The sequence below is a fragment of the Schistocerca americana genome, chromosome 8 (genome assembly GCF_021461395.2).
Source record: "Schistocerca americana isolate TAMUIC-IGC-003095 chromosome 8, iqSchAmer2.1, whole genome shotgun sequence".
NCBI lineage: Eukaryota > Metazoa > Arthropoda > Insecta > Orthoptera > Acrididae > Schistocerca > Schistocerca americana.
The window spans coordinates 391,477,018-391,493,588 of record NC_060126.1 but is presented as its reverse complement, the minus strand read 5'-3'; the positions used below and the strand labels follow the sequence as shown (position 1 = coordinate 391,493,588).

The following is a 16,571-nucleotide window of genomic DNA, read 5'->3' as shown; positions in this document are numbered from 1 at the left end:
GATTGCTTAGTCGGCACGAGATGTTACGGAGATGCTCAACAAACTCCATTGGCAGATCTTACAAGAGAGGCGTTGTGCATAACTGAGGGAATTTCTGTCGAAATTTCTAGAGAACACTTTCTGGGGAGAGTTGGACAATTTATTACTCCCCCCTTCCCCCACGTAAGTCTGACGTAATGAATATGAGGAGAAAATTCGAGAAATTACAGTTAATGCATTCTTCCCACGCGCTATTCGCCATTAGAATAGGGTTGGAGGGCTTAGTTAGAGGCACAAAAAATATCCTCCGCCACGAAGCCTTAGGTGGCTTAAAAAGTATGATGTAGATGTGATACTGCGAGTAGAATATGACAGAGCATTGAAACATCTGAGTCGAAACAAGGCCCGGGGAGTAGACAGCATTGCGTCAGAGCTACTGAGAGCCTTGGCAGAGCCAACCATGACAAAACCCTTCCATATGATGTGCAATGTGTATAAGACAGCCGACATACTCTCATATTTCGAGAATAATGTAGTATTTCCAATTCCAAAGAAAGTAGGTGTCAATAATATCCAACTATCTGTTTAATAAACCTTGGTTACAAAATACTGATACGAATTCTTAATAGAAGAATGGAAAGATTGGTAGAAGTCGGATCATGTAGGAACATGCATGGCAGTACTGACCCTACGACTCTAATTAGAGGATAGGTTAAGGAAAGGCAAACCTACTTTTATAGCTTGTGTAGACCTTGAGAAAACGTTTGACAATGTTAACTGGAATACTGTCTTTGAAATTCTGAACGTATCAGGGGTTTTAAAACACAGAGAGACAAGGCTATTTACAACTTTCACAGTAACCAGAAGGCCGTTATAAAAGTCGAGGGGCATGAAAGAGGCTGAGAAGGGAGTGAGCCAGCATTGTAGCCTATCACCAATGTTATTCAATCTGTACATTCAGCAAGTAGTAAAGAAAACAAAAGAAGAATTTCGAGTGGAAACCATAGATCACGGAGAAGAAATGAAAACTTTGACGTCTGCCAATGACATTGTAATTCTTTCAGAGATAGCAAAAGGACTTGGAAGAGCAACTGAACAGAATGGACAGTATCTTGAAAGGTGTGTTTACGTGCTGTCCTGCGACATATTCAAACATTATTTTATTCATAGCTGTTATGTTCTCAGCAGCTGCAATACCGTGTATATTTCAGTTGCAGAGCTATTTTTATTTTGCTTTATCGGTTTCAATAGATTAGTATGTCAGTTTCAGAAGCTTAACGTTGGTTTAGCAGATGTCATAATGGCCGGCCGTTGTGGCCGTGCGGTTCTAGGCGCTGCAGTCCGGAACCGCGGGACTGCTACGGTCGCAGGTTCGAATCCTGCCTCGGGCATGGATGTGTGTGATGTCCTTAGGTTAGTTAAGTTTAAGTAGTTCTAAGTTCTAGGGGACTGATGACCTAAGATGTTAAGTCCCATAGTGCTCAGAACCATTTGAGCCAATCATAATGTCATGACAGGTCCAAAAATGTACATATTGTACGCTGTAATTATAATCACAGATTGATAAATTACGGTAAATGTATCACATTTGTGCACACAGTCAAAATTATTAGAGTGGACGCATTAAAAAACCCAGTTAATAACTTATTCAGTGCCACGATGTCATAACTAAAATGATCTATTGACCAAAATCAAAATTACGTCGGCAGAAGAAATAAAAGGCCTTATGAAGTATGGAATATCGTAAGTTTTTCGTTGTTACACTATACAGTACTGGAACTAGTGAGAAGGTTACCGATACAGAAGTTTTCTAAGATTTCCTTATTCATTTTCGATCTGGTTGGTTGTAGCACTGCCACAGAGTAGTTAAGCCGGCTTCCAGCGAGATTTAAAGCAAGAGCCAATGCAGCCTTCACATTACAGCGTGACTCCATTACTCAGAGCTATCGAAGGACTACAGCCCTCATTTCTCGCCTTATTACCATCATCATGGCTAGGAAAGATAAACCACAAAGTAAAAGACAACATTAGCTGCAGTTTCTGTGTGGAACTATTTTTATGAACTCAACACCATAAATTATAACTATTACTTTTAAGTTCTGGCACTTATTGTCGTTCTTCTTCATGATTCCCAATACAATGTTATTCGGTCTGCGTTACAATCACTTTACACTCTTTTAAATGTTCTTTGATCGTGATTGAACCTTTTTTGTGACACAGAACACCTTCCGCAAACGGCAGGATGGATATCTTATGCAGATGGGCGGGGCGGCGAAACATTCATGTTCAGTATCCAAGCGGAACGTGACTGATGCTGTTCTCCTTGATCCATCGGGTACTGCTGGGACACCCACGAGGTTTCTCCAGATCTTTCTCTCTCATGAAAACAGACAGAGAGAATGCGAGGAAAAAAGTGGATTCAATGAGAGAACAAAGGTATGTGGTAGAATGGCGAAAGATAACAGCAAATTTAAAAACACCATAAGTGAATGAAGAAGAAGTACTTTCAACAAATTCATTGAAAACTTAGACGAAAGTAGAGATAGTGACAATGTTTATAAACTCATTGTAAAACTTGAGAACTGATGTGCAGGGTGGTCCATTGATAGTGAGCGGGCCAAATATCTCACGAAATAAGCATCAAACGAAAAAACTACAAAGAATGAAACTCGTCTAGCTTGAAGGAGGAAACCATATGGCGCTGACATAGGTCAAACGGATATCGACTGCGTTTTGTTAAATAGGAACCTCCTTTTTTTATTACATATTCATGTAGTACGTAAAGAAATATGAATGTTTTAGTTGGACCACTTTTTTCGCTTTGTGATAGATGGCGCTGTAATAGTCACAAACATATGGCTCACAATTTTAGACGAACAGTTGCTAACAGGTAGGATTTTAAAATTAAAATACAGAACGTAGGTACGTTTGAATATTTTATTTCGGTTGTTCCTATGTGACACATGTACCTTTGTGAACTTATCATTTCTGAGCACGCATGCTGTTACAGCGTGATTACCTGTAAATACCACATTAATGCAATAAATGCTCAAAATGATGTCCGTCAATCTCAATGCACTGTGGCCGTTAGTGTTCCGATTCCCTGCCCTGGCGATTAACGTAATTTCAGGCAGCGTCCTTTCCTCACCTGCTGTCTGTCCAACACGTTGTGTAGTTTTGACAGCTTAATTCATATACATATTACATTGTGGATAATCACGCCCGTAACATTTTGTGTTTGAATTCTTATGTACCGATTGGTGGCAAGCAAGTCGTTTGTCGGTCGGTCCATGGGTGTCCCTTGGTCGGGTTCCGACAGATCAAGTGTAGTTGGGCTCACCACCTGTCTCGCCTAAGTGAACGAGGGCAGACCGACCCCCTGGAGGCTTCTGAGTGCTGTTGTCTTTACCGTCTTACTCATCGGTGTTTAACTGTCTGGTTATAATCTATGATAGCCAATGATTAAAAACAACATTCTTGGTTTTACTGTGTTTTATGTAAGTAAGTTTGAATTCCGGCAAGTGGATATTTGCTGAAAGGTTGTTGACGTTGAGTTGTCTTTTCTTTTAGTCCAGTTTCAGCTACGTAAAATTTACGGCTTATGGCTATATTTTCTTAAAATTCTGGATAATTAATTGTGGGCCTTCAACTTTGTAACCTTGTTCTTAAAATTACCTTCCAATCTTAAACATTGCGGCCTTCTGCCTTTGAAAGTTTATCGTAATTTATTTTATAATATTGAAAATTTTATTTTGGGCCTTCAGCCGTTTGTATTGTATTTCGTTTATGTTTGGCTATCCACCCTTGCCTTGAGGCTTTCAGCCTAGCTGTGATATATAGATTTTTTAGTTATTTTTGTATGTAACTGTAATTGCGTGTTTTCACTCACTTGAAATTTACCTTGTTGATTTTTAAGATTTATTGTTTGGAGGCCTTCAGCCGTGAAAGATTTGAAGTTTGAAACTCGTAGTTGTGAAAGTTCGGCTATGTGCCGCTTTGGTTGTAAATGTGTTATTCAATTAAAAGTTTAAGGTGAAACTGACTCCAACCTTATTTGGCCCTTTCCACAATTCTAATCACCTGTTCTGCCCAGCTGGTTCAGCGGGCTTATCAAGCGGATTCTCCATTGTGATAGTAAAGCTGCACTAACAGTGCTTTTTCTGTTAAAGCCAAAATGCCGCGACTGCTGGCGCATTTTTCTCCTCTCACTACAGCTCATACACAATTCTCATCCAGCGTCACTGACGTGTTGCTTTCCAGCACCATATTTTGAACGGTTTCTGCATTCGTTTTTGGTTTCAATAAAACTCCGTGGCATTTCAGGCATGTGAGTCAAGTTTTACCTCTCTATGTACATTATTCCGTGATTTGATCGTTTCAAATGTTAACGGACTCTGGATGTCCCTGTACAACGTTCAAACTATGTTCGCAAGATTTAAAATGAGCAAAATCCAATTCGAAACTGGAAGACGAGTACTAGTACTTCAAATAAGAAAATGACAATTGTTGAACACACTTTTAGTGACATACGCGTCTTGTGTAACTGCACGGTGTTCATTCGGTTTATCGAAGTTATTTTGCGCGAAAGGCCAAACTCGAACAAGAAAGTTTCAGGCTTACCTATGTGAGAGCAGAAACGCGCCGCGCTCACCTGGTGAGACGGTGGTCGCCGTCAAGTGGCTGGTGGTCGGTGGCCACTGCTGGACCAGCAAACTCTCGAGCATAAACTGTGTTGATGTTGACGCAACCACGAGCTCTCTCGCCAAATCGAGGTTCCATCTGACTGAAGCCCTTACCAGACAGCCGAGAAGGGGTAAAAAAAAAAAAACACAGAAAGAGAGGATTTGAACTCGGTGCTCTGTATCTACACTGCGTGACGTATACTACTAAAAGGCGAGCATTTTAACACCTCGAGCGAAACGAAATACAGCACTGCCTGCAGATACTTCCGCATCCTATAGTGTTGCCAGATCGTCCAGATGCCAGACTTCGAATTCTAAGGGCCGGTCAGCAGTTATACCGGTACTGTGAAGCGTACACAACTTCAGCCAGCTGTATCTTGGAAATTTGTGATAAGGTATTGTGAGACCAAAATGCTGAGATCATCGGTCCCTCAGCTGACGCACTACTTAATCTACCTTAAACTAACTTACGCTGAGGACAACACACACACCCATGCCCGAGGGGGACTCGAACCTCCGACGGGGGGAGCCTCGTGGACCGTGACAAGGCGCCAGAGACCACACGGCTACCCCGTGTGGCGCAGCTGTATCTCTTCGACCACTGAAAACTGGAAGCTGTTTTATATGAACTTCTGAATTATAAATCGTGCAATGTCCATGCCAGAGCTTCATCAAATAAGAGGAAATTTTTTGAAGTGCCAGGTTAAAATAAAATGAAAATAAAAACATTATTACAAGAACTCTATTTTTAGATGAAAAGCTCGACTTCAAATCTTCTTTTCAACATAATTTTTACTCTTGTTAAGGTACTTATCGTATGCTATGACCAGCTTCCAAGGTCCATCCTCACAGAACTCTACCGCATGCAGTTTTAACCAGTCGTGTACTGAACTGGTAACAACATCTTCCTTCTAGCGCTATACAGAAAGGCGCTTCTTTAAGTGCAAGAACAAGTTACAGCCACTGAGCGCTAAGTCAGGGCTACGCGGAGGGTGCTCACACTGCTCCCACACGTGGCGATGTTATCTCAAGTGCAGCAAAACTATCACTCTACGGAGGATGCCATGCTGTTTGTTTTGGATTCGGTGGCGCAATTTCTTTAAGATCTTAAAATAACTGTGTCCACTACATGCTCCACGTTGCGGCAAATAAATCGGCATCCAAAATACCTTGCATATCTCAAAACACAGTGCACATAATTTTACGGGCTGAAACCATTTACTGGAACTTCAGTTTATAGGGGATACTAAACGATTCGATTCCAAGGACCGTTGTTTTGATTCCGGTGTAACATAAGCAACTTTTGTTTGTCACGAGTGTATGAATGCTGGAAATTTTGGTCGGCCGGTGTGGCCGTGCGGTTCTAGGCGCTTCAGTCTGGACCCGCGTGACCGCTACGGTCGCAGGTTCGAATCCTGCCTCGGGCATGGGTGTGTGTGATGTCCTTAGGTTAGTTAGGTTTACTTAGTTCTAAGTTCTAGGTGACTGATGACCTCAGAAGTTAAGTCGCATAGTGCTCAGAGCCATTTGAACCATTTTTTGGAAATTTGTGGTTAAGTTCCTATGGGATCAAACTGCTAAGGTCATTGATCCCTAGGTTTACACTCCACTTAATCTAACTTAAAGTAATTAGGCTATGGACAACACACATCGGTGCCCGAAGGAGGACTCGAACCTACGATGTGGGTAGCCGCGCGAACCGTGGCAAGGCGCCTGAGAACTCGCGGCTACTCCGCGGGGCTACGAAAGCTGCGCCCATTGAAATTCGACCCTGAACACTAATCTGTGAAATTTGCGCCCAATATTCCTGGCAATTAGTTGCTCACTCTATTTACACCACGAGTCCTCGCCCAACGAAGACGATCCCTACTCTCGTAGTGGTCTGTTCAGATGCGCTCAAGGTAGGTAGAAATTTAGCAGCCGCCCTGTCCGAGCCCCGTTGACACCGCCATCCAAATGCCCAGGGGCGTAAACAAGCTTCTGATGAAAGAAAAGCAGTCCCAATGGCCGACATGCATACTGTTTCCTAATATAGAATATCATTGTGCATTGTCATCATAGAAAATGTTTGTTATTACGTAATTTTATGATCCACACTGTTTTTTTAAAAGGTTACCTTAGCTAATTTCAGTGATATAGTACATATGTATCTTCCACTTGGAAATACTGACGATTTATAAAAAAATTATGAAGATAGTAACTATTCTCGAAAGAACAGATAACATTGATGACCATGCAGGTGACGATTCCCGTAAGAGAACAGTTACTATCTTCATATAAAGATATATAGTTAAAGGCTACCCGGCCATTGACCTTGGTCTGTGAGAATGCGCACAGGTTGCCCAAACTCTTACGGGAATCGTCACCTTAATTGGCGCGAGTAGTGAGTGGATGGGCAAGTATCTATTAGGAACTTGACGTATGTAGATTGTGGACAGTTGGGAATGTGGGTCTCACGGGAAGCGTGCGAGGGTTAAGTCCCTGCAGTCGCGCTATTCATGTGTGTCCTCGGTGGCTCAGATGGATGGAGTGTCTGTCAGGTAAGTGGGAGATCACGGATTCGAGTCCCGGTCGGGGCACACATTTTCAGCTGTCCGCATCAAGGCATGTCAACAACACCTGTCGGCAGCTGAGGGTTTTTAATCAATTATCATAAAAAATTGTTTTTATGTATTTAAGTCACTTGTGGAGATACTCAAATTAGCGTTAGGAGTGAGAAATGAAACTATATTCAGCTTATTTCACCTCTACACGTATGTAGTACTGGTCTTTTATGTATTTTTGAAACCAATTTCAAGTTTATTATATATACCATATGCTGCTCTAGGAGTACGGGCAGTACATTCGTTCATATTTATTTGAAAGGGTGCTTTGTCAAATAGAAGATATTCTATTTTTAAATTCTATATTCGTATTTTGATTTTGATGCTTTCCATTGTAATTTCTGAAGGTCTAGTCATAATCAGAAATTTTGTGAATGAGTTCGACAGAAGATAAAGTAAACTATGATCAATTCCAAATGCAAAAAATTGTCATTATACAATTAGTTCTTGTTAGACAATCTCCACTCAATTTCATTAGTAGTTGCTGTGAAGGAAAACAGGACATCAGAGTCCTCAGCTCTTCTACACATCCCTATCGGTATCTTCCAGGGCCTCATTGATTCTCTTCCTGCACGTGTCGCAGCTGGCCCGCACTGCAAGAAGTAATTATTCGGGCTTTTGACCGGTAGTCATATTAATGTGGTGGGGTAGCGTACCTGCCAGGAAAGTTGCGGAGTTTGGACAGGAGGATTAGTGGAGCTTTCCTCGACCTTTACTACGCACAAGTGGGCGGAGTTTACAGAACGCCGTTTATACCAGTGACAATGTTCCCTTGGATACAGATAATTTTTTTCCCTTTTTTGTCAGGGGCGGGCTGGCAGCAACACAAGCGCTGCTCTTCAGCCGAGAGACATAAATAGATTTTTTTTTGGTCATCAGTCTACTGACTGGTTTGATGCAGCCCGCCACGAATTCCTTTCCTGTGCTAACCTCTTCACCTCAGAGTAGCACTTGCAACCTACGTCCTCAATTATTTGCTTGACGGATTCCAATCTCTGTCTTCCTCTACAGTTTTTGCCCTCTACAGCTCCCTCTAGTACCATGGAAGTCATTCCTTCATGTCTTAGCAGATGTCCTATCATCCTGTCCCTTCTCCTTATCAGTGTTTTCCACATATTCCTTTCCTCTCCGATTCTGTGTAGAACCTCCTCCTGCCTTATCAGTCCACCTAATTTTCAACATTCGTCTATAGCACCACACCTCAAATGCTTCGATTCTCTTCTGTTCCGGTTTTCCCACAGTCCACATTTCACTACCATACAATGCTGTACTCCAGACGTACATCCTCAGAAATTTCTTCCTCAAATTAAGGCCGGTATTTGATATTAGTAGACTTCTCTTGGCCAGAAATGCCTTTTTTGCCATAGCGAGTCTGCTTTTGATGTCCTCCTTGCTCTGTCCGTCATTGGTTATTTTACTGCCTAGGTAGCAGAATTCCTTAACTTCATTGACTTTATGACCATCAATCCTGATGCTAAGTTTCTCGCTGTTCTCATTTCTACTACTTCTCATTACCATAAATAGATAGGAAGACATTTAAAACAATATAAAGAACGTAACATGGCGGAATTTAAAAACAAAAAAAAGGCAGAACAGAGGAATAGAAGGCATACAAAGCCTCTAGATCGGAGATAAAAATCTAAAAAAGTACGGTACACAGAAAACCACACACTACATTAAAAGGCGCCAGGCGAAGTATGGCTGGAGCATAACAATTTGTAGAACGAGTAAAACTGCCACGTGACGGACAGCGTATCAAGGATAAGTCATGGACGAAAGACAGATCGAGCACACAATTGAAACCACATCACTAGATGACACTGTATAATGACACCAAAACACAGCACTAATGCAGTAAACTGATAACGATTAAAAACTGGTAGGATCTGCAAGGGGGGAGACAAGGGAAATGGGAGGAAGCGGAAAGGAGGCGAGGAGGGGGGTCGAGAAAGGGAGATGAGGTGGAGGGGGGGGGGGGGGCGCCGAATGAGAGCTGAGGAGGGAAGGGACAGGGGAAGAAGACAGCTGAGGAGGGGGTGCAGAGAATCAGGGAGTGAAGGAGAAAAATCCGCTCTGAGTGATGGAGGGGACAGGAAGAGTGGTGGCTCTGGGGGGGGGGGGGGGGGAGCAAGGCAAGGTTACAGTTGGAAGGAAGGAGATATACGTCACAGCGAAGTTCAACATCCGGGAGGGAGAGGCGCTGGAAATAGCCCTGATGAAGGAGATGGAGGGTGTGGAGGTGGAGAGAGGGAGAGATACAGCGATAGAGGTGCGGCAATGGGTTGGGGTGGAGGATACGGCTAAATTCAATGCGTTTGTTTTGTACAACTCAGTAGGACTTTCCTAAGCGAGAGTGCACACATCTTCCGATATTGTAAGCGTCTTGTTACAGCTTCGTACAGAAGCATGAAGAAATGATGACATCATGATATCCATTTTTTATTGACTTTCCGCACCAGGGCATGAGTAAGGTTTGAAAAGTTCTCGGAATCACCACAAGAGGTCAGCGTTAGCGGAACGAGTTGTTCACGTGATATTCATTGGACTGTTGCCCGTAAACACGTGCCACGCCAGTGCTCTTGGAAGAGAGCTGTGGCGGTGACGTGATTCTGTTGTTGTTCCCGCATAGTGATTTGCCAAGATGAAAAAAAAAGATTCGAGCAGTGATTAAGTACTTCGTAAAGAAATGTATGAAAGCAAAGGGCATTCATGGCGATTTCTAGACTACACTGGGGGACTCTGCTCCTTCATATTCAACTTTCGCCAATTGGACAAATGAATTTAAACTCGGTCGGCAGAGCTTAGATGATGATCCGCCCAGTGGTCGGCCAAGGTGTGTCGCTACTCCAGAAATCATTGCACAAAATGGTCAAGTAGGATCGCCGATTGAAAGTGCATGAAATTGTTCACGCTTGGCAGATGTCATCTGAAAGGGTACATCACATTTTAACTGAAGAATCAGAAACGAAAAAAAAATTATCTGCAAGATGGGTGCCGTGACTCTTGACGCTGGATCAAAAACGCGCCCGCACACATGTGCCGTCGCCATGGCAAAATTACACGAAATAAGGATTTAATTGTTGCCACATCCGCCTTATTCACATGATATGGCTCCGTCAGACTGACTGAAAATTTTTCTTGGTGGACGAAGATTCACTTCAGACGAAGAATTGATAGCTGGATTTGACAACTATTTTTCAGACATGGAGGAAACTCATTTTAGAGATGGGATCAGGGCACTGGAACATCGTTGGACCAAGTGCATTAATCTACAAGGAGACTGCATTGAAAAATAAAAAAGTTTGAGTGATGTAAGTACTTTTTTTCTATTCCGTTTCGAGAACTTTTCAAACCAGCCTCGTACTTCGTTTCATATCGTGTACATTTCTGCAACCATCTTAAAATGCTCTTCGCCATATTCTAACTCTTCTAGCGCTCATAGCGTGTTCACCACACATTTCACTAATCTGCTGACGAATTTTTAGCTTTCATGTCTCTTCCATTTAAAAAACAGAAGAGCGCGTATTTCAAAATCGGTGGAATTTTAAATCGGCTCAGTCATATTAAAAAAAGTGTGAATGAACGCTAATTAAATCGAAAGCTATCGCTTATGTGTTTGTGGATAAGTAACAATTGGAGATACTTTACGAGCATGCGCAGTACGGCAGCTGCAGAGCTCCAGTGGCAATATTTCAGAACGGTACTTATTTTAAAAATGCGCCTCGTATTTACTATTTCCCCTGAAGCCCACTGTGTGGATAAACGGTCAGAAGTTGATGACGTGGTTGGCAGATGTCGGGGAAGCGACTACGATGTGTTTACGGCCACATGACAAAACTAGGGAAACTGTTACTTATAAGATGACCTCACCTGGTCCCAAGTGGCTCGTGTGGTTGCTCTTGCACAGACTGGTGATCGGCGACTGCGTCACGACGGCCACAGATAGGTCCACAAGAGCGTCCTTGTCTCGCGTTTATCGCGCCTGATAAATGGATCACGGCCACTGTGAGGCTGGAGTGGCATCGAGTGATCTCTGCTGCTTGTCGCCTGTCAAGAAAAATCTCGTGCCGAGGACGATAACCATGCAAGATTGATTTATGCCTTTTGAAGTAATACTGCAACCTTGTTTTCGGGAAATATTTTCCGTATAACAGAAAACAAGTTCATGCAGTAGGCTAATACGGGAACCGCATGACAATCCAATTTTTGTACACATATTAGGTCTACAACTTCGCTTCCGCAGTTTTGCAATAGACGGCAGTAGCGGCAAAGGGGCTCAGGTGATTGGTCACAGGTGTAATATAATAAGCTTAGGCATCTGTAAACATGATGCCATAAAAATATTAGTCGATTTGTGATTGCATAATAAGGTTATTCTCGATTTAGTACGTCAACTTACGTACCCATTTCTCGCCATTTGCGGGAGGTTTTAATTTTCTGCTTTAACATGAAGGAATCTCCGGCTGTGGTTCTTAAACGTGCAGAGAATGTTTTCAACGCCTTAACAACGGTGATTTTGATGTTGAAGACCGGCATGGCAGTGGAAGACAGAACGTTTTCGTAGCTACTGAAGCAGACGAAGACAGTCACAGGACATCATTAACGAAAGCAACAGATGCGTTCGAGTGCAGCACTGATACACAAACAACCACAATACAGCGATGGACACGTAAAGGTAATTTTGCAGCAGGTCAGTGTTCGACCCCATGTCGCAAAACCCGTCAAACTATACGTGGAAACGTATCCCTCCCGCCGTATTGTCCATACGTTGCTCTCTCTGACTACCACCTTTTTCGATCAGTGGCATACAGTCCGGCTGACCAGCACTTCCGATCATATGAACAAGTGCAAAACTGAATCGATTCGTGGATCCCCACAAAAGACGCCCAGTTCTTCCGCCACGGGATTCGTATGCTATCCGAAAGATGGGAGAATGTAGTGGCCAGCGATTGGCGATATTATGAATCATAATTTTGTTGTAAGTTTTTCAGAATAAAGCCCCGAATTTCGAGAAAAAACGGCGGAAGAAAAGTTGTAGACCTAGTATATATATTTTTATATTTGCGGTACATCAAGATCGGAACTCAAACATCAATCAGCGAAAGCAGTTCATTGCAACTTTCAAAAATTCTCCAGAAAATTGACTCTGAAGTTTCTCGACCGTCTTTAGTATGATAAAGCAACGCCGATTTTTCTCTATGCCCCACAGCAAACCAGATGAAACGCAAAGACTTAAATTGGAAGACGGTCTGATCATATTTTGCAGACAAACCCTTAAGCTAAATGTTCAGCACAGCAGATTACATGTTCATAGATGATTTGACGCCGACAGCTGCGCGACATCACAGGGAGGTTGCTCCACAGTCGCAGGTCTGTGGAAACGAATAAAATTTAAATCAGCAGGATTGCTATCAGTGACTGTTGGCAAAATAAACAGCAAGAAAATAGTGTACATGAACGTCAAGTCGTTTCCAACATCCAAGACAAGATCACTCACGTGGTTCATATATTGTTTTATAAACTGCATCGGCAACAAGGGAGGAGTGTCTACTTACGAATGACTTGAAACAACACATGAAGAACGATAAACACGAAATCCTCAACAGTAATGGAAAAGAGAAAAGTTGTGACCATTTATACATTTCATTTAAATGCTGTATTTAAAGTTAATGTAAATGTTTGGTGTTTGCTGTTGCTCAATAAATTCATATAGAAAAAGTGTAGTGTGGCTGTGAGTTTGGTTTCCAACCGTGGAAACATTTTAAGCAGCGGTGCATCTCCATGAACATTTTTCTGAGGCGTAAAATACCTAAGCATGAGAAAGAATTTAACTAGCAATTTTGTTTCAAATTTAAACAATCTTTTACAAAAGATCAGTGATGTAGGATTTATATACTCGTATGAAATGAAAACCGTATTCTTGTGTGGGATATGTAATTAGAAATAAGACATGCAATTTTCATAATAACAGCAATTAGATATGTGTTAGTTAGCATATATTTGATGAATTTTGTATTGAAATGACAGTTATTCGAATTGAACGGAAGGAAGACCAAAAAATAGTCGCAACAATACTCGAACCATCGATTACGTGTCTCTAACACTACTGATTTTTTCCCATCTTCACGGAATTGCTAGCAGAAAATGCACCTCTGTTTAAAAATTTAAATCAGCCAGGAATCGAAACTAAAACTCCTGCTCGCAGGCGAACATTCTTCCACGTAGCCACACTGCCAATAGGTGAACAGCAACCTTGCTTTAGCATATTAAGGACGGTCGGAAAATTTCAAATCCGATTTTCTCGAGAATTTTTGAGAATTGCGCCGAACTATTTTGTGGGATGAATCTGTGAGTTCTGAATTCCGTTTACTATAGGTATAAAAAAATAGAAACCAGATTCTCGCGTTGTCCTCTTACGGACACCTTCTCATTTCACTTGTCACGTCAAATCTGGATAAAATCTTGAGCATTCGACGAAATCCTCGAATGGGTTTCATCAGGAGCAACTGACTGCCGTGGTTACTATTATAATGAACATTTGTAGCCCATAGGCGGATTGTGCCAGGTCGTCGTACGTCATCACTACGTCATTCTGTCAGAGACTGTCTCCGCATAGGCCCTAATCCGGCGGTCTCATACGAAGAAACTGCATATACTTTTCGTCAGCTTGAGAAGCTGCGCGACATATTCGGAGTTACGGAGCAAATTAGCGCTACTGCAACGTTGTCGAGGTGAAGAGACTGTACCAAAGTTTGCCGTGGTTAAACATCACATAAAATGGGTCAACATCTCAGCGCACACAATTTTCATCATCCAGTCCAGAAGAGTGGCGTTCTAAATACATTAAGCGAAGTGTCGACGCTGGAGAAGACAGGGAAATTCTCTGAATAGTTTATGTTCCTCCGAGAGCGCTCGCACCAGCAATACAGTCGTTGAAGCGGAAGTGGGGGCAGTTTCTTTGAACTGCCACATCTGTTCGTCTGCCTCATCAGCCTCCAAGACGAGTTTGTGCATCCCTCACTTTTTAAACAGTGTATGCTGTTTTACGGACTACTGTCATATTAGAGGGTTGTATTTTGCTCCTGGTGGCCACATAACCACTGAACGTCCGAGTACGTCAGCTACAACAAAAAAAAAATATGTTTATTCATTCTTTGATGCTTCTGAACAGTTACGCCGACAAATCACTTCGAAAGAGATGTACAACATACAGAATGTAGATAATATAATATAGAACTTTGGGCCTTAATTATGAACAAAAAAATTAAAATCTTATTTTATTATTCCATACATCTCATCACTCATCACTACCCCACTCACACTACTTCACGCACTTAACTTCGCCCAAACATTGTTGCAGTTCAACATATTTCTGGGTATCTGACTGCGTGCAACAATGAAAATAGAGAAGGAAAACAACATAGTTATCCATGTCACACATCTCCCTGGTCAAAGCAGGAGAGCCGTGTCAGTGCAAGTAACTTATACACTCCTCAGCGCCTTAGAAACTGACACCACCATCTTCTCGTCAGCTAATTAATTGTATCAACTATTTATATATTCTCTGTTTCTACAAAGTTGTGTGTGTGTGTGTGTGTGTGTGTGTGTGTGTGTGTGTGTGTGTGTGTCCTAATATGAGATAGAACATCTCTGGATTAACAGTCACAACTGCTACGCCTAGACTAAGGTTGAGGTTGAGTCCTGTATTCATCTATCGAACGCGTAATAAAAGCAATATTAGGGCATGGATGTGAAAAGGGGGAAACCCAGAGTGTTTAGAAATAACACGATGCGGTTGGAATAACTAAAGAACCTCGAGACTGCGCTTTTAGTGTTAACTGCGATCAGGCATTCAAAAGGTTACCGGATGCGGTCGTAAAGTTAAAGAATGCCAGACGTAATGACGCTGTTTACAACATTCCACGCCCCTCATATTGTCTACCATCCAACCACAATGTTGGTTGCTAGTTGCAACAAGGCAGTTCTTGTGGTCTTCAGACCTAACACTGCTTTCATGCAGTTCTTCACGCTAATCTGTACTGAGCAAGCCTCTTCCTCTAAACTATCTTTGTTTCGTAGTTAGGTACATAAAAGATCTCTGCCTGTGACATTAAAACCACTCCCGGCTCTGACATAAACGGATTTCCTTAGTTTTGTGTTTTCGTGTACAATAACATTTATGTTGTGCATTCTTGGCGTATTTTCCTATCGATTGAGGGATTCGATTGAGCATTATATCACTTCTTCATCTGTCATCAAAAGAGGAAATCGATGAAAACAAAATTTGAAACGCCCCTGGCCTATCGTCAATCCCGGCTAGAAGTTGGACGAAATTGTAAGAATTTGTGTAGCGCTTATAAGATAATTCTGAAGAGGCTAATGAAAGATGGGTTTACATTAGCTTTTTCGATTCCCATACGTCATTTCACGGCAATATCTAATATTCTCACCCCAGTTGTATCACGTCCAGATTCGCAGTGTAGTAACTGCCTATCGAATGTGAAAATGCTATTTTGTTATTAAGAGGAAGTAATTCTAACAAAAAGTATATTACAGAGTTTTTTTTCAATGAGAAAGGCTGAAACGTATTTTTTATGTACGAGAAGACTAACCATATCAAATAAACCAATTTTGGTTAATATCGAACATTGGTGTCTCAGATATCTCTGAATTTTTTTATTTGGCAGTAGCTGTGTAGTTCAAAACTACTGAAAATTCTAACAGGTATTGGACATGCATGTTGTTTGCTTTATGGTTTCAAAATGTTATAAATTTTCCAAAACTATTGAAGCTGTAAGCTTGACTCTTGTATAATTTTAAAGCTCTAAAATTGGATACGCCGTGAGATTTATCTAATCCTGCAACAATACCAGAAATATTGGATTTTCAAAATATCAAAAACACTACATTTTTTTGTCAGAAAATATGTTTGTTTCTTCCGGATATGTGTTTGCATCAAATACAAAAACAGAAAAAAGGATTGGTGGAAAGGGATATCAGTTTTTGAATAGAGTACTGCACCGCAGTGATTTCTCTTTGCAGTTCATATTACAAGGAATGGTCAACAACTAACAAGTAGGGAATCCTTGTTTTAGCTTTTCCTTTCTAGTAGATGATAGTTACACCACTGTATATTTTACAGACGTCTTTGCATTTATGTGACGGATACTCTTTACCTCTGAAGTGTGAAATATTCATTTAGTTACTTGGGGCCTACTGGTGTCAAAAAGTAGACGTAACGGAAAGTGCGTTTGAAAGTAGTTAACCACAACTTCCGTTGCTAGAAAATGTTTAAAAATTGAGGTAA

The 16,571-nt window shown here is 41.6% G+C and overlaps 1 protein-coding gene across 1 annotated transcript in view; it reads right to left on the bottom strand.

The window, feature by feature from the left end:
* LOC124544757 (UDP-glycosyltransferase UGT5-like) overlaps positions 1–11,177 on the bottom strand; it is a 41,922-nt gene extending 30,745 nt beyond the window's left edge. The window contains exon 1 of the mRNA XM_047123424.1: positions 11,135–11,177. The gene's annotated coding sequence lies outside the window, so the exon portion shown is untranslated. The remainder of the gene's footprint in view (positions 1–11,134) is intronic.
* Positions 11,178–16,571: the final 5,394 nt, after the last annotated feature.